Below are 25,819 nucleotides of genomic sequence, written 5' to 3'. Positions count from 1 at the left end.
TCAGAACAACCAACATCTTTTGTCCTGACTACATGTAAAGGACTCATGTCAGCTAGGCATTCACCAAAACAATCTCAAAAATGGGCTTCCACCATTCCCATATATTTTTCTATCAATAGTTGCACTACTGTATTGTGGGAAGGGCCATTAAGAGGTGAATTGCACAAGCAATTTTCTTGCAGACCTCTGTTTAGGCCATGGAATTTCTAAACTACATGTTTTCAGAAATATCACGAGTCATCTCTCACCAGCTGAACTCTAAAGTAAATGTGTGTAATGTAGTCTCCACATTTTGGTTTTAAAGAGAGAGACAGATCAAAAGCTAACAGAATCCTGTTCTGAACTGTATTTCAGTAATCATTTCCCTGACAGCCTTAATGGCTTTTTGATACACCCATTCTCTTCGGTTTTATATAATACAGTGAGAACTAGACATGAGTCTAGCAGGTAAAGCTGAATCACAGTGTTGCACTTAATTTCAATGACTAGATCTTCCTTTAATAACTAAATATGGTCATTAAAATCTTCTGCTTAAAAGGTGTTTTTTTACTCGGCATGACTTTAAACACAGTACAAGCTGATAATATGCTCTTTTGAGGTGGAAAGGAGGTTGATTCAAAATGCATGAATCACAAGAGGTTTTACTCTGTTCAAAGGGTTTCCTATATCTCTCAGGGGGAAAAAACCCCACAATATCACCAATGACAAAAAAGTCAGTGCATAGTTAAGATTGAAAACTTAATCTCTGCAAAAAGCTAAATGTATTATAACAGTGGAGTTGGAATTGTAAATGCCAAAATTCCTGGGATTTATTGGTAGAATAGGAACCAATGTTAACCATAGCTCTTCCTTTCATGGCCCATCCTAAAGATGGTTGGGAATTTTTCATTAAAATTTTTTTTCTTAGAAAATGCCAGTTCAGTGAAACCAAAACTTTTCATGGGGAACATACCAGTTTTAATTAAAGTTTCACTGGGAAAGATTTCTTGGGTGTAGAATGGAATTTATGGTCATAAAACATAAGTGTCCAGGCTCTCACCTGGGATGCAGGAGATCTGGCTTCAAGTCCCTGATCTGAATCAGGTACTGCAGAGACTAAACTTATGTCTTCCATGTTCCCCCATCTGGTGACTGGCCATTCTGGGGTTCAGTTCTCTGTGTGTACGTGTGCGTGCATGCGTGTATGTGTGTTTTTTTGGGGGGGGTTGTTTGTTTTTGTTTTGTTTTTACATAAAATCTTTGAAAGGTCTCAGGTTTATCCCAATGTGGAACAGGAACACTTACGAAATTTTGAGATTTCAAGGGATAGGGGAACAATTTCTTTTCAGCTCTACCAGATGCACACACTACATGCAGGCAGAGATTATACTCTATACTAAATGCTATGTGTTTCAAGTGTCTGCATATTTTATATATGCTGTTTTATACTTGCATCCCCACTCAGACATTCTGAAAGACATGGGAGTATAATGCTGCCCTTTCCAAACAAAACTAAGTTAGTGGGGTATGCTTGCCTGTAGGTTTCAGAAGACCCCCAGAAGCACAACCTGTCACCACCTAGGCCTGTTTTTATCTTGGGAAAGTCAGCAAAGTGCATACATGCATGTTTGAATTGAGTGGTATACCAAGTCTGTTTCAAAATACACGTGATAAAAAAGAGTTGAGTAAAAGTTCTGGAAGTATTAAGTGCCATTAATAGAAGATATTTGTGTATATATTAAAAAGATACCATAGCATGCTGAAGTTCTTTCTAACTATTTGGGGGGAAAAACCATTAAAAACACATTAGTGCTAGTTATGCTTAGTCACTTCCCTGACAGTAATGTTACTTTAACAAGAGCCTGATTCACCAGTTTTGTGCTGGCTTAAGTCCAGTAGACTTAAATAGGTGTAAATAGAGTGGAGAATTCAGAGAGTTTGAAAGGAATACACATCCTGCAATTTTTACTGTGGAGTCATTACTGTGGTTCTATAATTGTTAGATGTTTCTAAGTTGTAGCATGGGCTCGGAGTTAGCATACTGACTCTTACTGCAGCTTCTACCGAGGGAAGGTCAATCACTTTAAAAGATGATGTACAGCATCTGCTCCCTGCTGGTTTGTTTGTACATCATAGGTTGTTTCTCCTTTTTATTCCTTTAGGTGACGAACCTTCACCACACATACATATGCCAGATGTCTGAAGCCTCCCTGTTGGATATGAGCTTTCTCAGAAGACAAAAATCAACAACTCATTACCATACAGTGAGCTTTAGTTAAAAATACACACTTTCTAGGAAATGTGTGCTCACTCGCACTGCCTCTTTCTGCTTGTTCATTTAACATTCCACGCTTAAATACCTATACACTGGGGACATTTCACATTCTATCTACACTGAAGTAGACATTACATTCTAAAGCATATTGGTTTGAAAAGGGTAGTAGTGTGGGGAGAGGGGACTGGATATAGGATGGAATTATAAATGAGACACATGGATTTTCACCCTTAGATCAACTGTTCTAATAGTTCAAATCTATTCCAACTCAGTAGTGATAAAAAACCTGGACCATCTCTTAGCTTTACTGCTTAGTGTACTGCTTAGTGTACTGCTTACACTGAAAAGCTCCATTGGCTTAACTATGTCTCTCAGGGATGTGAAAAATCCACACTCGTGAGAGATATAGTTAAGCTTACCTAACTCCCAGTGTAGACAGCACTAAGGTAACGGAAGAATATTTGTCAACCTAGGTACTGCCTCTCAGGGAGGTGGAGTACCAACACTGATGGGGGAACCCCTCCTGTCACTGTAGTAAGTGTCTGTGCTGAAGCTCTGCAGAGGCAAAGCTGCAGCTATGCTGCTATAGAATTTTAAGTGTAGCCATGGCCTCCATTGCATTAGAACTGGATGTCCTAGAAAAATAAGGCTAACAAGAATACATACGTAGCACTACAGTTGGTTGAAAATTTGTAAACAAACTGTTTTTTTGGATCCGATAATGCCTATTTGTCAAAACTGAATCTTTTCACAGAAATGTATCTGTGAAGGTTCCAGGAAAGAACTTCTACCGAAAAGAGCCTAAATAAAGCAGAGCCAGGGACTTGAATGTGGGCCTTCCACATTGCCGGTAAAAAGTGCCCAAATCATTGGGTTACTATGCTGGGGTATCGCTCTCTCTCTCTCAATGCTTTTTCATGAACAACTTGTAAACATCTCTATTTTCTTCAAATGAAGAACTAAAACAAATTCTGAAATCTCAAAATATTTTTGCAAACAGAATTCCTGTTTTCCAGCCAACATGACAATTGACATTCCTTGACAACCCCCCCCACCCCGGTTCACAATCCCATCACAGAGGCCAAAGTCTCTCCCTCATCTCTATACCTCATAGTTACAGTTTGCCATGTTGCAAGGATAGCCTGGGGAAGCTTTCACTGCCACTGTGCACTGTGGACCAATTTTAATTATTTGCGCCTATATATCCAAAAACATTACTTACTGCTTGTGATAGGTGACTTTAATGCTAAAGTGAATGTATAACCAAGGACTGGGAAGAGCAACATGGAAGCATGGGTTAGGAATCATTAACCAAAATGGTGAGAGGCTCATTGAATTGTTCTTAGTGTCTGACCTAGCTCTCACAAGCGCCTTGTTCCCTCGTAAAGACATATGTAAACATGGAATTCACCAGAGGGCAAAACAAAAAAAAAATATGGATCAATCATATCTGCATCAGCTCAAAATACAGATCATGTGTCCAAGACACAAGGGCATATCGAGCTCCAGATGTTATCAGTGACCAAAATCTTTGCATTGCCAAACCGTAATTAAAACTGGGAAAGATCACATTTAAACAAAGTGGAAGCAAATCAAAGATACTAAACTGAAAATGAGAGTCCCATAGAAATTCCAGCTTGAACTAAGGAACACTTTGGAGGCACTACCCAAGGCAGATGGAGGTGAGACATTGGACCTGAAGAAAAATGGGCTGTTCTCTCAGACCATGTGATTTAAGCTGTACCAGTGGCAATTGGATATCATCGTAGTCAGAGCAAGAATTGGATAAGCCAAGAGGAAATAAAAGTACTGAAAGGAAAACTTGTGAATGCTAAGATCAGCGAAATATTGGGGCGGAGGCGGAGGGGGGGAACAAAATACAAGAAAGCAGACAAAGCAGTGTAAAGCAACAAGGAAAGATAAATGCAGACATGTTGAATACCTAGAAGCTGACACTGCTGCTATGATGGGGAAACCAGAGTCATTTACCAAGTGAGGTAAACCCAGTGTGGAAATTTCAAAACAGGAAATGGGACAGTAAAAAGTAAAGATGGAAAAATGCTTTACAAGTGAGGTAAAACAGAATAATAGATAGGCAGAGCATTTCAAATAAGTCCTCAACAGATCTGGCTCTGCCTCAGCACCAGAGTTCAATAAAACATGCTAACCTGATCCACTGGATATCATCAGTCCAATAGAGATGTCAGAAGTACAGGCTCCCTTCAAGAAGTTGAAAAAGAACAAAGCAGTGGGAGACGATCAAATTAGAGCAGAAATGCTAAGTACTTGATGCTACCACCCTAATGAAAATGGCATAGCTATTCAATAAAGTCTAGGAAAGTGAGACCCCTCCTGACCAATAGAAGCATGGAATAATTGTTAAAATACCCCAAAAGGGTGATCTTACTGACTGTAACCCCTGGAGAGGAGTCAGAGTGCTCTTCGTTGTTGGGAAAGTCTTCTGCAGTGTGATACTGCACAGGACGAAAAAGGCAATGGATGCAAAGCTTAGGAAAGTCCAGGCTGGATTCAAGCCCAAGAGATCCTGTGTAGAACAGATATTCACACTAAAGACCATCATTAGAAGAACAAGAGATCTAAGATGAGATCTGAATTAGAATTAGAATAGATGAGAATTAGAAGAGATCTGAGAGATTACCAATCAGAAGCAGTTGATCTCCACTAAAATTACATGGAAGTGTTGAACGTATCTGGGGCATGTACTCTGGATGTCAGTATACTCACACTTTCTTGTCAACTGTTTGAAATTGGCCACTCTCATTACCACTACAAAAGTGATTTTTCCTCCCTTGGAATCCTACTGTTAATTGAATTGTCTTGTTAGACTGACCTCACACTTGGTAAGGCAACTCCCATCTTTTCATGTATTGATACCTGCTCCTGTATTTTCCACTCCATGCATCTGATGAAGTGGGTTCTAGCCCATGAAACTTATGCCCAAATAAATTTGTTAGTCTCTAAGGTGCCACAAGGACTCCTCGTTGTTTTTGCTGATACAAACTATCACAGCTACCACTCTGAAACCTGTCACATTAGCAAATGTGGACCTTAGCAAATTGCCATCCATTTGTTTGTTTGTTCCATTTGTTTGTTTGTTCATATATATATGAGTGCCTTGTCTCAAGGAGTGGACTTCAGTTTCCAGTTTTTCAAATCAGAACTTTAACTGACATGCAGTAACAGTGTAATAGCTCTACAACAAATTATACATTCAAAAGATGACCATGTGGTCCACTACAGATTTTGCTTTTGCTATTGATTTTATGCAGAAGGCCCTCAAGTACTATGGTGATGGACAACATTATAAAACCCTAAGTTAGGGTTTTAATAAACTATTTAGCATGACTATATTTGAATATTTTAAAAAATAAATCATTCCCCAGTGAAATATCTCTAAATAGTAGATCTGCAATTACCTCTTATAGTGTGGACACTGACATGACCGGCACTGTTCCTTTGCTTTGATGTTTTCTTGGTGCCATAGCAACAGAAGGTAGTAAATGACTTTATCTAGCCAAGTGTTATAAAGAAGTCACACCTTTGGTCTTCATGTATCAGGTGGCCTGGCACGTGACAAAATGTAAGGTGGCGTGTGAGTGTGTGAGGTTCTTAACCGATTGCAGGGGCTGGTTACACTTGGGCATCTAGCTAGTGGGGTGTTCAGGTTTGGTGAATGCCTTGTGTTCTGTTTTCTGGAGATTGCCTGAGGTGTCTGAATAGGGATGGTTGAGAGATGCTTTCAGGATCTGAGAGGCAGGATTTGGGTTGGAGAGGATGACTAGTAGTGAGTTCTGTTTTGCCTCCTCCTCATTTTCTAGCTCCTCTTGCTACCTCTTCTTTCTCCCAGCTACTCATGTGGATGGCATCCAGCAGTTGGGCTGGTTGGAAATGAGGTAAATTTTTCACAATTGACTTTTGAAAGTAATCTGAATATTTGTTGTTGTTTTGGGGGGAGGGAGGGGAAATGAATGTTTTTGACCACCTCTATCAAACAGGGGTGAAGGGAGTATGGAGATTAGTCCATCTGAACAAGAGGCCTCACAGTCACCTGTGGTGGTGGTTATGGTGCTTGCTGGGTGGCTAAAAATGCCAGCAGAACAGTACAGGGATGCTAGATGTGTGAAGCTGGGCAGAACTGTGTGAGAGAGCCAGCCCATATAAATGTCCCAAGTGAGTAAGCAGTTGTGCCTCAACATATAAGAGCCAATCTTTCTCTACCTATTTAAAGGTAAAAATAAGAGTCAACTCCCAGATTCACCACAGGTCATTCCAGTTGTAACTCCTACTTGCTCCTTTTTCAGTAGTTGAAACAGAATGCAATATAGTGGAGAGTTCTTTTGGATAGAGAGATGGAGATAAAACACTCTGCGACAGTTCATGAGATTATCCCATCTGTGGGGAAAAATGTCATTTGCATTTCATTTCATCCTTACAGCACATCTGATAATAGTTACCTGCAATATAGGCTCCTGTAAGGGCCAAACTTCACTTGCCAGCTGGACAAGTAGAGCAATGCCTTTTATGATGGTATTCACAAGGTTCAGAACACAATAGCTTTAGTAATTATAGGAGAGCTTCAGCAAGGAAGCATAGGCAGGTCACAGATTGCAAAGTGACAATGACAATTCAGCTGGAACAAACAGTAATCTCAGAGGTGTTGCAGTTCCTGCCAGTCTCGACAAAGTCCTTTACTCAAAGCAAAATAAGCCATAACTGAGTACTAGGGCATTGCATTTGGACTGCTTTTGAAATCCATAAGGTCACTTTTTTGTTGTAGTTTTATGGAGATTGCTTTCAGTTTGAAAGAGGCCTGTTTGATTGGAATATTTTGTTTGGGTTTGGTTGTCACTTGTTACGTTTCTCTTCTTCACAATAAAAGGTTTTGTTTGTTTTGTTTTGAAACATCTTATCATGTGGAAACAGTGCCAGGGCTAATTAAATTAATATTCATGATCAACTCAGCTGATTGTGGGTCTTATCTCACATACCCTGCTGAAAATCTGAAGTAACTCCACTGAATCATTAACTTTCACCAGTGTAAAACTGGTATAAATGAGAGGAGCAGCAGGCCCTGCATGTGTATATTTATTTTGTGCTACTTGTACTGTATTGGAGGCCAATAGCTGATAAAAAGAGTAAACTGTTAACAACTTGATGACTATCTTACCTCTTGAAAATTTTTCATTTTCAATATATCCTCTATCTCTCTGTGCCCTTTAGTGTCCTCTTCTGAAATTACTGAGGGCAGGTGAATATGGGGGGATAGAGAGGTCACTGGAGTTCAGGGGGACATGGAAGGAAACTGGGGAGCTTGTGAAAATGGGGGACTGAGATCCTGAGAGGCAGGTGACTCTGGGGACAGGGAAGAGCGCTATTTGAATTGGATCAATAGGGGATGGCTGGGAAGAGTACTGAGAGAAGCGGGTGAGATTGGGGAAGGGCACTGTACGAATACAGGGCATATTGGAACAGGGAAGAAGGTACTGTTGGAATAAAATGAACGTGGAGGACAGAAGAATCTAAAAATGTAAAGACCATGGCTGAGGGAGTAGGATAGGAAACTGGTGGGGGTAAGGAATGCGGGTGTACGGGAAGCAGTCTAGGGAATGGGAGGTGACAGACAGCTGAGGCAAAAGGCAAGAAGAATATGAGTGTGAGGGGGCTGAGTCAGAGTGGAAGGAGCAGAAGACTGAGAGAAGAGGTTTGGGAGTGAAAGTGGAAATGGACTGTGGAGGGAAACAATGATTGCTCTCCCAAGGCCGGCATTAGGGGAGGGCAAGTGGAGTCGGTCTCTCCCCCTCCCCCACCCCATGAAGCAGCTAAAAGAAGGGCCCACAGATCTGTGTGTTCATTTAAGTTTGAATCTTCAAACTCAAGTGATCCCACACTGACATTATTTAAGTGTTAGGGGAAACCAAACAATCAGATCCAAACCATTGCAATACTTATTTATAAATATCTGATTTCCAACTCAGTTTGATGATTTTTGAGGGGTAAGGGGGTGGATTAATGATTTTTTAACCAAATCCATAACTGGTGTAAATCTGTAAAGCTCTGTCTATTGAAGCCAGTGGAGCAACGCTACAGTTTCTTCTCAGAGCTTTCCACTCACACATTCATGCTAGTGAGGATTTCAGCCTAATGCCTTTGCACTGCCACTTTCTGTAGCCTGTACCTTACACTGTTCACAGCCATATTTGTAAACTTTTAAGGCATTTTGGAGGTACAGAAAGGAAGGGTGGTCCAGTGGTTAGAACACTAGTCTGGGACGAGGGAAAAATTAATTCAATTTCGTTCTCCACCACAGACTACCTCTGTGACCTTTGGCAAGTCACCTAGGACCACATTTTCAAAGGCACCTAGGTGCCTGATGATGGAGACAGGCACTTCTGAAAATCCCACTAGGTGCCTAACTACCTTTAAACATTTGGCCCTTAGTCTCTTTGTGTCTCTGTTCCTCATCTGTAAAAAGGGGATAATAGCATTTCCCTCTTCAAGGGGATGTTGTAAGGTTAAATATTGTCAGGTGCTCAGAGACTACAGAGATAGGAGCCATATATGTACCTTAGATTCAGTTTTTATGAAAGACATAAAAAAAAATAAGATTCCACTCTGGCTTCTTTTAAAGTCAATGGCAAAACTTCCATTTTGGCTTCAGTGGAAGGACTGGGAACACAAGTTGCATTGTATTGTATTGAACTAACTGTCAATTTCTTGCTGCAACCAAACAAATCTTTGTAGCCAGCATAGGTTTGGAGATTCCTTCCCCCCACCCCTTTCTGATTTTCATTACTGGTACCATCTATCTTTGCCACTCTCCTCTCGGATTTCTTGGATGGTAGTCTGAGCCTCCTTCATATATTCACTCTATCACTGTCTCTCATTGACATCTTGTAGATACTCCTGCCAGTGGATATTGAGGGGCTCAAACAGTTTGTTGTTCAATAGCCATAGTAAGTTAATGATGTTTGTTTTATTGTTGTTTAAACAAACACAAACGTCAGTCTTGTTTTCAGACAAATGGAAACTGGAAACTGCATTACTTACCATGGTCCACGTCATGCCATCAGTTGTTGTTTATGCAATGGCCTTCTATGATACTTTATGTCATTTATGACATGCAGCTATCACAGTTTTAGCATTCTGTAGGACATTGGTATGTTCACATTCTGTGAAAACAGCAGAAGAGCATCTTCCACCTATCCTTCTAAAAACTTTTGAATAACTAGATTCTGTATTCTGTATGATTTGTTTAATAAAAAATGAAAACGTATTTTGGAGTAAGTCCAAATTCTGGCACTCTTGCTCATGATTACTCATCGATTATGGTATTCAGTGTTGGTGTAGTGAAAACAGCCTCAGAGAGTAGGGCAATATCCCCATACCAGCTAAAGTCATGGCTCATAACTAAACAGAGTGTGGTCTTCACACCACAGAGATAAGACACTTGGAGGGAAAATCCAGTGTACTGCAGAATATGGTGTTAGTGACCCAGTCACTGGCACCATGTTACCCAAATCAGTAGTAGGGTTGCCAGTTTTGGTTGGATATATTCCTGGGGATTTCATCACATGACATCCTCTTTAATTAAAGAATAATCTTTAATTCCTGGAGACTCCAGGCCAGGAGGGTTGGCACTCCTAATCAGAAGTCTTATCTGTAAGAAACAAAGAAGGATATATAAAAATAATAATTTTAAAATAGCATAACTACCAAAATGAGTATATGCCTTATTACCTGATTTTTTTCTATTATCCACTTTCCTCTGCTATGTTATATCTATTAATGACCCTCTCTACTTGGGTCATATCATCTTTAGCCTATACTCTTTATATGGGCAAGTACCATGTCTGTAAATTGTTTGTGAGGCATTTAAGAAATGTTTCAGTGCCTGACTAATAATGAGCCGTGAATGAATGCCTCATCATGGTGGTATGGGGCACTGTGCTACTCTACTTGCCGCTGTTTGGCAGAGCTCTATGCCTGAAGGGTTGACCAGCTCTGTGTGCAATTGAGATCCTGTGACACCCTGCAAAGGAGAGTGTTAACCTTGTTGTCCTAATAAAATTCCAGCTCTAAAATTACCTTCTACTTATCTACAATTGTATTTGTACAAGTTAGTCTTCCCTTCCTCACTTATGCAAGCAAAATGATTTTTTTTTACAAAAACACTTTGGAATCCCTTTGGATGAAAGATATTATCTGTAAATGTAAGTCGTTCATCATTATTACGTGCAGAGATAACAAATATTAATATGGTACTCAGAGAGGAATTCTTACAGTATATTCATTTATATTTTCCCTCTGAAGATCTTTAAATACTTGTCAGACTACATGAAAGCATCACATTTTTATTTTATATTATTTGTGGTGAGTGAGGCCAAACAATGTAAAACTGGAAGATTATTTCAAAGTGAAAATAAAAACCAAAAGAATAATAACTCTTGGTTTTAAAAGATGCACATATGATGCAGAAGAATTTGTAGGGGAGTTAAATGGTACATTGGGGATATATTTAGCACAAAGCACAAATATTTTCCTGGCATGCATAGTGGTTGAGTAGACTTAATGCAAAAGAGGAACAACACCAGAATTTAAATCGTAATAGTTTTAAAAAAGGGAAATAATTGTAATAAAAAACCTGGCAATCTCATTATTATGGCACTCAAGCTGTCACTTTGCTGCATCATATATCTTCACCAAGAGAACTAATCTCAGAATCTCAACATGTTGCCTACCCTCTGGAGATAGTTGTTGCTGGTGATGATGAATGAAGCAGATTGAAGAAACACCGAGTGATTGAGGTTATGAACCTGTAGCATTAACAGAGGCAAAAATAAAGTTCAGGTTAGTGTTCAGACTTGGTGCAGATGACGTCAAAGGTTTACAGGTGGGAGTCCTCAGAACTGTCATGTGACTTCCCCCTTTCCTTCCCCCTCTTTTTTTTGTTAACTAAGATGACATCATGGAGCATTCCTCGCTGTTAGAAAGCCTTTGAAAAAAATCTAAGCATTCAATCATAACTAAGTATGCTTAGAGGAAAATTTAAACCAATTGTTATCTTTCATTGTTTATTGCTCCCACTGAAAGCTGCTTCATGCTTCACTTTCTTCCATAAAGGTATTGGAATCAAAATGGTCATGGTCCAATTTCTTATTTATAGCCCATTTCAGTCAGAAAGCAGCAGAGGACTTGTCAGCACCTGTAGTTGGTGTGCTCTGAGTTCAACAACTGTGCGTAATGTTCAATATTTGAAAGCATCATTGAGGCTCTTCAAGAGAAAAGAGGAACAGTATTCTAAACCCTGTGTAAGTTTAAGCATGCAAATTGCTCCATTAACCTTAATGGGACTACTCACATGCTTAAATACCTTGCTGAATTCAGGCCTTAGACTTGGTTTCCTTAATTAAATGATTCAAGAGATACATCAGGCAGAAAACAACATTTCTGGTACAGTTTTAAATCTGTAGAATATTTTCATCCCTTAGAAGAAAATAAAATGAGCATATTTATCCAGAAACTCATTGGTTTATTGGTTGTTATAATAGAAGGAGGAATAAAGAATTCTACATCTGCTGCTTCCTTCTTCTAGAAAACAATGCCCCCACCTCTGACATACATATGATTGTATGTTTACACATTTTATTATTTTCTGAACTTCTCCATGGAAGAGTTCCATATAAAAAGGAATAGACATTATACACACATGCAAAATACATACAGAACAGCATTTTGTACAGTGATTTCCCCAAATAGAAGCTGTTCATAGACACTCTTCTCCCTTAATCAATCATTACAAGGATAAAAAAAATGTGGTAAAAGGTATAAGATTTAGGGTATTTTTTCTTATCCTCAAAGTTTGGAAAATGTCCAAACAGATGTTTTTAAATTGCTAACTTTTTAACTTCTGTTTCAGAGAAACTGTAGTGTGTCATTCTTGATAATAATTTAGCTACAAATAATTGTTCCCTTATCAAGTTTTCAGACTTCAAGTTAAACTTTACACTTGTACTTTATTTACACAATCACATAGTAAAATAAAATGTTCTTGTGTGTCTGAGTTCAACCAGCCAAAGGATAAAGAGGAAAGCTATGCTGTTTTAAATAGCAGAAATAAGACAAAATAGAGGACAGAAAATAATAAGTAGGATACCTTTGTTCTCGTTAAACCTAAACCAGCTGTCATAAATATAAAGGGAAGGGTAAACACCTTTAAAATCCCTCTGGCCTGTGGAAAAATCCTTTCACCTGTAAAGAGTTAAGAAGCTAGGATAACCTTGCTGGCACCTGACCAAAATGACCAATGAGGAGACAAGATACTTTCAAAGCTGGAGGGGGGAGAAACAAAGTGTCTGTGCCTGTCTGTGTGATGCTTTTGCCGGGAACAAAACAGGAGTGGAGTCTTAGAACTTAGTAAGTAATCTAGCTAGAGATGCGTTAGATTATGATTTCTTTAAATGGCTGAGAAATTAAGCTGTGCTGAATAGAATGGATATTCCTGTCTGTGTGTCTTTTTGTAACTTAAGGTTTTTCCTAGAGGGATTCTCTATGTTTTGAATCTAATTACCCTGTAAGGTAGTTACCATCCTGATTTTACAGAGGTGATTCTTTTTTACTTTTTACTTCTATTAAAATCCTTCTTTTCAGAAACTGAATGCTTTTTCATTGTTCTTAAGATCCAAGGGTTTGGGTCTGTGGTCACCTGTGCAAATTGGTGAGGATTTTTACCAAACCTTCCCCAGGAAGTGGGGTGCAAGGGTTGGGAGGATTTTGGGGGGAAAGACATTTCCAAACAATGCTTTCCTAATAAATAAACCCAGATAAATGTTTGGTGGTGGCAGTGGAAGTCTAAGGGCAAAGGGTAAAATAGTTTGTACCTTGGGGAAGTTTTAGCCTAAGCTGGTAAAAGTAAGCTTAGGAGGTTTTCATGCAGGTCCCCACATCTGTACCCTAGAGTTCAGAGTGGGGAAGGAACCTTGACACCAACTGTTATTGTTAATGGAAAAGTTTCATTTGACTTTAAGTGTTGGATCAGGCCCTTCGTAACTTTCAACCAACTATCTAAAAACTATTTATAAAAGTGGATGAGCATTATCATCTCTATACCAGGGAGGGGGAAATTAAGGCATGGGGAAATTAACTGTAAATAACTGTCTAAACTTGGGTCTGGCACTCAGGTGCTGTAAATCAGCATAGCACTACTGTGGCTCTGCTGCTTGGAGAATATTGCCTCTGAAATAGCAAAGAAAATGATTTGGGGCTGACAAATGTCAGATTTCTCTTCCATTTATGTCCCTGATTTGCACTAAATTGTAAAATGGATTCTCCTACGCCTTAATATAGAAACATCTGTTCTCGCACAGCAAGTCAACTGAAGTCAGTAGGGCTCTGGGTGAGGGCAGTGATCCAACTATAAAAGGAAAGCATTTCAGGATGGGAACCTTAGAATGGAGGGAAGCTCAAATTACAATTTAATTCAATTTAATTTAATTTAGTTTTTAAAATGGAGAAGCATGTCTTTCATTTTTTGTTCTTCACTTCTCATAGATGAAAAGGAGTCAGATTTTATTTTATATGAACATCTGGCTAAATAGTGTGGACCCATTTGGCCTAGAAATAAATCATCAAGATTCTCTCCTGTAGTTTTGGTGCAAGTAAAGACAGGGCCAGATTATCCGAATGGGCAACCCTAGATTCTAAAATGTTGTGATATGGATCTGAGGAGAAACCCAGAGAGAGGACTAAGAGCTGCTGGGATTCTTTCCATTCATTTCAATGGACTTTGGCTCAAGCTTTTGAAGAGTTTATAATCCGAGCCAACGATTCCAGCAATGCTTAACTTCAAAGCATAACCAATTTCATGTGAGTAGCTCCATTGAGTGATATGTGGATCCTCACATGAGTGAGGCTACAGATATACTTAAACGTTTGCAGGATTGAGGCCAGAGAAAAGGAGATGCACTTGGACACCTAAAAGAGAGATTCATGCTGAGTTATGAAGTTATTTTTATTAAGATGTTTTGTTTTGTTCTAGTGCCTGATGTTCCACAATTCAAGTCAATGTGATAATTGAAAAATCAAAATATTTCATTTAGGAAAATATTAAAACAAATCTTATTTTTAAAGGTTTCTTCTAGCTAAACAATTCAGTGAAATCAGTGCAACTTTATAAAATGTTTTGGGTCAACCTGAATCTGCAAAAACATGTTTCAGTCCAAAAATGTCTCCCTGCTCTACTCAAAACCTCAGGCCACTTCTATTAGGTGCCTACATGTGGATTTAGGAACCTATTTTTTAGGAACTCTGGTTTGAAAATATTGATGCACGTACCTTACTTTAGACACACAAGTTTGAGATCCAGCTTCAACTGGATCTGTAAAGTAGCCTATTCCCCCTCCTCCCCACCCCAAATTAGAAAGGGAACTGACATACTCTTTTAAAAAAAGCAGATGTTTTTTATTGTTGATATTTTGATGTCTTTAGAAAATAAATCTCTTTTTTATGGCTGTTTCATGAATGTTGACATCCTACATTACATAAAGGATACGATGCAAAACTGCAGTCACGGCCAAAGTTCCAAAGCATTCACCTAGTCTCTTGTAATTTTTAGCTCAGGTATGTGTACTGTGAGCAATTTAAATGTACAAGCACAGTACTTTACATTGTTCTTTGTTTTCCTGGGGAAAAAATAATTTTCAGCATCTTTGAGTTTTTTAGTCAATACATATGGCTGTTTTCCGAAGCATCATCCACTTGAAAAAATATCAAACCATGTGAGAATTAAGCAAAACAGTTGTTTGTTAGTTGTTTGCCATGGCATTGTAGAGAGGGATTGTAGAGACTGAGGTAAATTCAGCTTGCAAATTGGAGCTCAACTCTTGGTTTAAATGAGATGACAATGAAAAAGAGAACATCTTACAGAAAATACACATTGCATGTAGTTAAAAGCATTTCCAACAACCGGAATAGTGTGAACTCAATTGATGGTCAGGAAAGGTAGGACTATCAGTGAGAAACAGACTCTGGCATACACATGGAAAAGTACATGATTCAGACAATAAAACAATGAAGTACCAAGAACATGATGCTTTGATAGACTAGGATCCAATCTAAATGATGTTCGCTTCTTAGGCTTCCTCACCAATCATAAAATCATAGAATCTCAGGCAGCATTTGAAAGACATGGTGGCCAGAAGCTAGGAAAAGATCTAGCTTGGAATCCTGTCATTACTGAAGTCAATGATTCAACTTCCATTGAATTCAGTGGACCCAGAATTTCATAGAATAATAGAATATTAGGGTTGGAAGAGACCTCAGGATGTCATCTAGTCCAAAACCCTGCTCAAAGCAGGACCAACACCCACTAAACCATCCCAGCCAGGGCTTTGTCAAGCCGTGCCTTAAAAACCTCTAAGGATGGAGATTACACTACTTCCCTAGGTAACCCATTCCAGTGCTTCACCACCCTGCTACTGAAATATCCAACCTAGACCTCCCACACTGAAACTTGAGACCATTGCTTCATGTTCTGTCATCTGCCACCACTGAGAACAGCTGAGCTCCATCCTCTTTGGAACCCCCCTTTAGGTAGTTGAAGGCGGCTATCAAATTCCTCCTCACTCTTTTCTTCTGCAGACTAAATAACTCCAGTTCCCTCAGCCTCTCCTCGTGAGTCATGTGCCCCAGCCCCCTAATAATTTTTGTTGCCCTCCACTGGACTCTCTCCAATTTGCCCACATCCCTTCTGTAGTGGGGGGACAAAAACTGGATACAATACTCCATGTGTGGCCTCACCACTGCTGAATAGAGGGGAATAATCACTTCCCTCAATCTGCTGGTAATGCTCCTACCAATATAGCCCAATATGCCATTGGCCTTCTTGGCAATGAGGGCACACTGCTGACTCATATCCAGCTTCTCATCCACTGTAATCCCCAGGTCCTTTTCTGCAGAACTGCTGATTAGCCAGTCGGTCCCCAGCCTGTAGCGGTACATGGGATTCTTCCTTCCTAAGTGTAGGCCTCTGTACTTGTCCTTGTTGAAATTCATCAGATTTCTTTTGGCCCAATCCCCCAATTTGTCTAGGTCACTCTGGACCCTCTCCCTACCTTCCAGTGTATCTACCTTCCCCTGCAGTTTAGTGTTATCTGAGAACTTGCTGATGGTGTAATTAATCCCGTCATCTAGATCATTTATAAAGTCGTTGAACAAAACCAGCCCCAGAAGCGACCCCTGGGTCACTCTGCTTGATACCGGCTGCCAACTAGACATTGAGCCATTGATCACTACCTGTAGAGCCCAACAATCTAGCCAGCTTTCTATCACCTTATAGTCCATTCATCCAATCCATACTTTAACTTGCTGGCAATCATGGGAGACAAGTGAGTGATCACTGAAAATGAAGATTGTTTGCTTACTTTATTGGCAAAGAAGCCTGACTACAGTGAAATAATCCTTTAGGTACACAGTCTGGAGCCACTGAGGCATTTGCTTCCTTGTGTGTTGTTTTACAATGATCAGCTTTCAGTCAGAGCAAGGAGGTCTCAAAAATCCCATGATGGGGTCAGGCCTAATGCATTTTTTTTATCTCTAGTACACTTATTAGATAACACATTAGATACTGCTGTTTCATATTTCCACTGTCAGTGGGCAAAGTCAAAAATGCAATTTAAAGAACAGCAATGACACTAGCCTAGATGCTGTGCTGACTTCGGTGGGGCTGCATAGGGTGCAACTCAAGACAAGTGTTAGCTGAATACTGAGCATACCAATCACAATATTGAACTAAGGAAGTTCCCTGACCCTTTCCATATCCTTCACCACCAGAACTACCCAAACAAAAATTACCCTAGTAAAAGCAATACAGAGCCAAGTTAAACACACAGGTATTGACTGCTTATAGACCTACTCAGTATCCTTGTAATTCCAGCCAGGATGTATCCCACACACAAACATGGAGGGGAGGGAGGGAGGGGGGGAATCATTCTTGGATGTACTGCCTCTGAGGTGGGGTGGACAGCGAGGATAAGAGATTTCTATTCTTAGAGTCTGTAGAAGAACACGTACCTCACACAAGGAGGAAGGTGACAAGTCAAGAGGCCTAATTAGAATAATATCTTAAGAAGACTGTGTCAACTCACTCTGTCAAGGCACAAAGGGAAAGTTTCATTATCCAGCCATAACAGGAAATATGCCTGGAGCAGAAGAATAATTACGCAAGCTTTCACAGTTGCCCACTCTGTCAGTCCACTGGCATTGCCACAACGCTCAAGAGAAGCACTAATTCCACACTTTTCTCAGGAAACCTCCTTTAGCAAAGGTCCTATGGAACCAAGCACACAACCTAAAGCTGCAGTCCCCTAAGTGGAGAAAAGCAATATTTTCATCTGCTTTGCCCCAAACTCCCACTTGGACACAGCCATCCCTGCCTGCTGTGATAACTCTGGATCACAGTATGCAATTGAAAAAAGCAGGAGAGTAGGGTGTAATTCAAAAGTGAATCCCAGACTTCCTTACCAGATATCAGTGACCAGAACTAAGATTTTCCAAAAGCGGGTGTGTCAATTTTTGGTTGCCCAGCTTGAGACAGCTTGGCAGGGTCAGATTTTCAGAGTATGATTGCACAGCACATTTTGAAAAGTGAGCCACTTTAAAATGTACCAAGTCAGGCACCCAAAATGGAAGTGCCCAAATCAGTAATTAGTTTTGAAAATCTGTGTAGAAGTGCAATCCTAAATAAATCCATTAATGCAATAGGGGATGGGGGCTGTTTTTTTTAAAAAATCAAGAAAATGCATAGAAAAGTATTAATGTAGTAGTAAAGGATGGGTTGGCTTGCCATGATGAAGAACTTCTGTCAGTTCTGTACTTTGACTGTCTTTTTTTTCTGTCATTAACTAAATTATCCTTTTTTCTTCAACTTAAAAAAAATGTTTGTGTTGATTTAAGAGATCAAGAGATTTAAGAGCCTTAGAGATCAAATTCATAGAAGTAGTACAGAACAAGCAGCTGCAAGGCAACCTTCCTCAAATTTGCCTCACCCCTGACCTGTAAGGACCACCTGTAGGGGCAAAAGGCTCATTCAATCTTTGGCCTCTGTTCTGAGATAACCAATAAAGGGTGCCAATTAATGTCAATTTTGATGATTGTATCTTTAAATAAAAGAGCTTTCAATACAAATTATTCTATTTTCAGAGAAGAAAAAGGAAGAAAATGACACAATTTCTTGACTAAGAGGAAGTTTTAATAAGTTTAGGAAATAATGTGTCTTTAAACTGGCAGGGTTGTGATATGATTCCTGAAATGATGACGTTTCAGGGCCAGATCCCAGCAGGTGCTAATCATCACATTGACATTCTCCCCTATCCATTACAATTTATACCAGCTGAGGATCTGGCCATTAGTATTCAATAGCATCTATTTAAAAACTCAAGAAAAGTAAACACTTTACATAATTTAAAATGTTGTCAGTCATGTTCATAGTCCAGTCCTTTACAGATACATCTAGCAACAGCCTTTGCAGTTTACTTCTCACTAATGTCAAGGGGATTTTTTTGCCAGTACTTTCAGTGGTAGAAAGATCAGTCTTATATTATAAGTCAGTGTTCACAATCTTTTCAGGTGGGCTATCCCCTTATTTGAAGGTGGGTTTTTTGTTTGTTTGTTTGTTTGTTTGTTTTAATGAAAATTGTATTAAGGCAAAGTTACAATAAAACATGAACATACATGTGTGATGTAATAGTAAACATTTACATTGACGAGTTATTTAGTTACTGGGGTATATACAAATGAGAAAGAAGCCTTGTGTAATGCAAATGAAGAACTTTAACAGGAAAGTGCTAATTCTTGCACATTTGAAGGCAAGTGGTCATTCTTTGTGGTCAGAGATCAAAGACTCCAAATGCACTCCTCTCTTTCCACCAATCAAAAAAAGAGCTCATGTGGGTAGCTTGTTTTGTCATCTTCTTTTTTGTGAAAAGCTATAAATATGGACACAATGGAAAAATTCTCCATCTGTGGACTGTTTGGATTCTAACAGGCCAGAATAACTGAATGAGAAGATGAAGATCTCTAGAATTACTTTGGGTAGCCCTGAGAGACTTTTGGGAAACTGGCCAGATTACTACATCTCTGCTACCGTTTGGAATTATAGACTGTGACTCACCTATACATGTATTTTATTTGCTTTAACCTCTCAATAACTCTCATTTCTTTTCTTAGCTAATAAACCTTTAGTTAGTTTACAAAATAATTGGTTACCAGGGTTTGTCTTCGGTGTGAAATCTAGGCTGCCACTTGAGCTAGGTGAGTGACAGGTCTTTTGGGACTATTTGTGATTATTTTTTATGTAAGTGACCATTTGTCATATAGTCCAGCTTGTCTGGGTGGCAAGATAGACTGGAGTGCCTAAAAGGACTATCTGTGACTGTATTATAAGACTATTGTAGTGCTTTGGGAGTTCATGTGCAGTCCTGGGTAGTTCACATATGGAAAATATCACCATTTTGGGGGGTCTGCCCTGTGTTTGACAATCTACTCTTAGGTAGGCACTCATGGTTGTGAGCCACTCCAGACATCATGACAATGATTCCCTGGGCATAGCAACTCACCAGCTGAGAAACCCTCCTGTAAGTGAAACACCATCTCCTCAACTAAGGGACAAGTCAAAAATAAAGACTCAGCATGAAGTTCTTTATGCAGACAGTCAAATCAGGACAGTTCCATATAATTTACTGAGTGCCCTATCCACAGCCCTTGGAAGTGAATGAAAATTTCAGTGGGATTTGGATCAAATCCTTGGATAACCGGAAAAAATGGAAGAGTGAAAAGATTGATCCTGGGGTGCATAAACAGGGGAATCTGGAGGTGGAGTAGAGGTTATTTTACCTCTGGATAACTGCTGCTGGAAAACTATATCCAGTTCTTGTGTCCACAATTCAAGAAGGTTGTTGATTAAATTGAGGGTTCAATGAACAGCCAAAAGAATTATTAAAAAATGTGCCTTATAGTGACAGACTCAAGGAGCTCAACTTATTTAGCATAACAAAAAGAAGGGTAAGGTGTGACTTGATTACAAGTCTAAAACAACCCAGATAGACTGAAGAGCCAATTATTGTTCCCTAATAGAGAAAGGTATAATATGATCCTATGGCTGGAAGTTGAAGCTAAACAAACAGACTGGAAATAGAGCATAAATGTTTAGCAGTGAGAGTAATTAATCATTGGAATAACTTTTCAAGGGCTGTGATGGATTCTCCATCACTGACAATTTTTAAATCAAGATGGGTGTCTTTTTAAAGATACGCTCTAGGAATTATTTATTTGGGGGAATGTCCTTGACTTGTGCTATACAGGAGGTCAGACTAGATCACTGACTCTCAAACTTTCCAGACTACAGTACCCATTTGAGGACTCTGATTTGTCTAGCTCAGCCCTAAGTTACACCTCACTTAAAAACTACTTGCTTACAAAATCAGACCTAAAAACACAAAAGTGTCACTATTACTGAAAAATTGCTTACTTTCTAACTTTTTACCATATAATTATTCCAATTTATTTATCGTATATGAATATTGTACTTACATGTCAGTGTATAGTATATAGAGTTGTATAACCAAGTCGTATGACATTTTTGTTTGTACTGACTTCGCTGATTTTTTTTTTTATGTAGCCTTTTGTAAAATTAGGCAAATAACTAGATGAGTTGATGTACCCCTTGGAAAACCTCTGCCTACCCCCATGGGTACACGTACACCTGGTTGAGAACCACTGGACTAGATGATCTCAATGGTCCCTTCTGGCCTTAGAATCTATGACTAATACTGAGCAATGCATTCAGAACTCTCTCATTGATTAAAGAAGGATTTCCATATCCCTCCAAATTACCAAAGAGTCTGTTTCCTGCAATCTCTCTCTCCGGGGCACCAATTTACCATCTCCTCTACAGGGAAGCTAAAGGTGGTCTGCTTAACTGTGCAGCAGGAACAGAGAATCCTCCCCAATCTTTATCCTAATCTTTTCAAGCCAGGTTGTGATGCCCTTATTCATGTTGAATGGTATCTTTAGTCCCAAAGGTAGTCCCACTGAAGTTAGTGCAGTTCCTTGTGGAGTACTCATTGTAAGGGTATCACAAAGATAACACCCAGCTGATTTTAATGAGACCTTCAGGCAACAGTTCAGTTCTTAAGGATAGTTCTTAAATACAAGTGAGTTATTTCTCTAAGATCGCTTTGGAATTTTTTTTTAACTTTTAAAGAAGTTTGGAATGAACCAAGACAACCAACTCATCAGAAACACACCACCAAACTGCCCTCAATATTTATTCTTTGGTCAGATATACCATGAATTTTAACTATATTTAAAATTAAAAATAACTTGAGTAATCATGATTATAAATATCACATTTGCCAAGCTATCCAAAATTTGATGGAAAACATTTGTCTATGTTTGCCTGCAAAATAACACGTCTGCACATATTGTCAGACTTATGCACACACACTATGTAATGTGTCAGGGGGTAGCCGTGTTAGTCTGTATCCACAAGAACAACAAGGAGTCTGGTGGCACCTTAAAGACTAACAGATTTATTTGGGCATAAGCTTTTGTGGGTAAAAAGCCCACTTCTTCAGATTCATGGAGTGAAAATTACAGATGCAGTCATTATCTACTGACACATGAAGAGAAGGGAGTTACCTCACAAGTGGAGAACCGGTGTTGACGGGGCCAATTCGATCAGGGTGGATGTAGTCCACTCCCAATAATTGATGAGGAGGAGTCAATTCCAGAAGAGGCAAAGCTACTTTTGTAGTGAGTGGACTACATGCACCCTGACTGAATTGGCCCTGTCAACACTGGTTTTCCACTTGTGAGGTAACTCCCTTCTCTCCATGTGTCAGTAGATAATGCCTGCATCTGTCATTTTCACTCCATGCATCTGAAGAACTGGGCTTTTTACCCACAAAAGCTTATGCCCAAATAACACTATGTAATCTTCATAGTGTTATACCGCTCTGTATTAAAAGTTTAGGTAAATGTATCTATTGATTATGGCCCAGACACTCAAAGTTATTTAGGCACCTAACTCCCATTGATGTCATTAAATTTGAGGAACTGAGCCCATGTTTTACAACTTTCAAGAACTCATCTCTTTCTAGTGTTGGTGCTGGCATTCCTTCTCTTCTGGAAAAAAATAAAATCAGGCTAAAATATTTTTAGCTTTATTCTCTGATGTTCACAGGTTTTAATTTAAAATATCCTTCAGATAAGGTCTAAATGCCTGGCCATTTCCTCCAGTGCCTGAAACGATGTAATATTTCACTAAGGGGACTCCATAGCAGCAGGATTCAAAGAGCATGCATGCACGTCATTGAGCAACCGAGCAGACACCACCTAAAATTAAGCGGCATTTTCAGAAGCACCCTTAATTAACAATTGTCCTTACAGTTTAGGAGGCTGGTAGCATATCACTCCAAATGTATGACACTCTTGGTCCTGTTTTCTTACATTGACTTCATGGAGAATTGCAGATCCATGAGACCTAAAAAAAAAATCAAATCTCTCGTTTAGGTACCTCAATATGGATTTGAGTACCTAACTTTTGGGACCCAACTTTGAATACCTACGGTATATTGAAAAAACATGCTGATGTGTGTTGAGTTCACTTTTTAGTTACATGAGTTTAGTATGATCAGATGTTTGAACCATAAGAGTGATGCAGGTCTAGCCAAATAACTGTGGCAACAAAAACATATAGTGCGCATTTGAGACTAAAGATATTTAGGAAACAACATGGAGTCTTACAATTTATTTGTGGTGTTTCGTTAGATTTTTATACTTCTTTATTCATGGTCTTCTGTTGGTAAGTCAAGTTGTCATGGTTACTGTGATGTTGAGGCCATGTGTGAGGTTCCGTTTTGAAGTTCATTAGTTACTATGGAAACAATGGTGTCATGGCTAGTGGGGAGATATTTGGGGATGATTTTACATCTTCTGCGGTAAGAAAGTTAAGTTGCTTAAACATGTTTTATTTTTATTTCACTCTTATTGTGGAGCTGAATATTCCTTACGTACTTAGGTGCAATTTGGAGTGATGAGTTTTAGCTCTGAATTAGGCTCTAACTGAGAAGTTGAAGATTGGTTGTGGATTTCTTTATTCTTTCATGAAGGTTTGCTATTTTATATTTTTATCTGACTGTGGAGCTGAAGATTTCCGCACTTTCCTTTTGTGGATCTAGATTTTTTTTTTTTTTCTAAATTTGAAAAATTACTTAAGATGCGATCAGAGATGGATCTGAATCAGAATCCCAGATCTGAACATTCTCATACTCTGGGAGAATTTATATATGGATTTGGATGTAAATTACAATGGTTGGCCATTATCTTTGAACCAAGTCCTAATACTGAATTTAACTGTAGGAAAAACTAGATCTAATCATTATGGTTTAGGCCCACTTCTAGTTTTAATGTACTGCCTTTGTAGCACAGGAGGTTTATATGTGTATATCATTATTATAGTAGGATCAGACTTTTGCCCATCTAATGGTCCTCCGGAGGTAGTAGCAAGGCAGTACAAGGTGCTCCCTTTTTCTTCCCTGCTGGCTACCCACATCACAGATAATGTGACAGCCCTCCCAAGGGCTGCTACTCCCTGTACATATATAAGGAGGCAGAGATGAGCGAAGTGGGTGGATCCCTGGCTTCCCCCACCAACATAGTAGCCAAAGCAGCTGAATCTGCATCTCAGGAGACGTAATCTGTGCCAGGTTTAGGAATGGTGAAGATTATCCTCCCTTTCTGGAGGAAGGGGAGAACCAGGAAGCAAATTGTAACTATCTAGAGCAGGGATCGGGCCTGGCCGGTTTGTTTACCTGCCGCAGGTTCGGCTGATCACTGCTCCCACCGGCCGCGGTTCCCCATCCAGGCCAATGAGGGCTGCAGGAAGCAGCTCAGGCTGAGGGATGTGCTGGCCACCACTTCCTGCAGCCCCCATTGGTCTGGGACGGCAAACCACGGCCAGCGGGAGCTGTGATAGGCCAAACCTGCGGATGCAGCAGGTAAACAAACCGGCCTGGCCCACCAGGGGCCTTACCCTGTCGAGCTGCGTGCCAGAGGTTGCAGATCCCTGGTCTAGAGCCTCATCTGCTCCTTCTGTAGCAGAATAACCAGCTGCCCCTTGCTCGAAGGCTTGTGGCAAAGGCACAAATTGGCCTTTAGAGGTCACTGAGAGAAATATTGTGAAACAGTCCCAATTCAAAGGTAGGGCATAAAATTAGAATACAGTGAATCTATAGCAGCTAATGCGTTAAATCTAGATGTTTATCAATGTTCTGGGCCAGATGTTCACCTCGTGTTCATCAGCATTAAACCATTGACTTCAATGGAGCTATGCCCACTTACTCCTGCTGAAGTTCTGGCCCTTTGTCCATTTATGTGGTGTAAATCATGTTGACCCTAACCCCAAACCCTTCGAATTTGATGGAAACATTTCCATTGACTTCACTGCATTTCTGATCATGCCCTCTATCCTATATTAATATCAGATCAGTAAGGGAAAAACATCTTTATAAAAGTAATTTTGTCCTGTGGCTGATGAGGAGGCATATGAGGCTCAGTTAAGACTTGTAGCCCAGCCAAAAGACGTTTTCAAATATGACATCTAAATTTTCTCCCACAATCATTTACACTAGTTAAAACCAGATTGGTCACACATTGTATTAAAATACAATTAAAAGTAGTTTATAAAGTTTTAATTTGTGAAGCGGCTAGAAGCATGTTACAGATATTATGAGCTGTATGTGTTGTCTTCGGTTATGCGCATATCAGTGAAAGTTGTTATACAAAGGAATAAATCATGCTCATAAGCAAACTATTGACCTGTTGGACTCCATAACATCTGGTTAGGTATTTATTATGACATTAGTCAATCATTTAAAAGCTATTTGTAAAGTTACTTTTAATGCAAAGTGTGACCAACAGCCCTTTTGCATGCAAAGAATATTTATTTAAAAAGCATTGATTTGTGTGTATCAATGCTATTTGTGTCCCCTCAGAAAAGTCTGTCTTTTGCAGGCATAAGTGATAGCACAAGCAAAACTTCAGATATAAATTTAGAGGCTTCATTAAGGCCAATGTAAACATTTTGCCCTTAAATCTTGAGACGATAGGTATGAAAGACCCCATTTTCTTTACTGTTGTAGCCTGTTGCAATCTTGCTGGCATACTGTACCAAAGCCATTAATGCTTTCTTGAGGCCAAAGGGCCTCTCATTTTGTCAACATAATTTTGTCTGAATCTGCTGTTTCTGTTTTCCGTCTTTCTAGTGTATACACTGATACTTTCAGCCCAGATAATCAGGGATAGGCCTAAAGCGGAATTGTTCCTCAGATCTCTTCCCCTCACCCTTTCCTCACCCCACCCACCAACCTTCAAAATGTTGGTGGCTCAGATTTTAACAGGCTATATAGGTCCTTTGAGCTTTATGTGGAAGCTTATTTCTAAACCAATATATTCCCAAGATAAGTCCCTGATTTAAAGCTTATTGAAGTC

Source organism: Chelonia mydas, chromosome 2, assembly GCF_015237465.2.
Source record: "Chelonia mydas isolate rCheMyd1 chromosome 2, rCheMyd1.pri.v2, whole genome shotgun sequence".
NCBI lineage: Eukaryota > Metazoa > Chordata > Testudines > Cheloniidae > Chelonia > Chelonia mydas.
The sequence above is the reverse complement of the archived record's forward strand: the minus strand, read 5'-3'. Positions refer to the sequence as shown.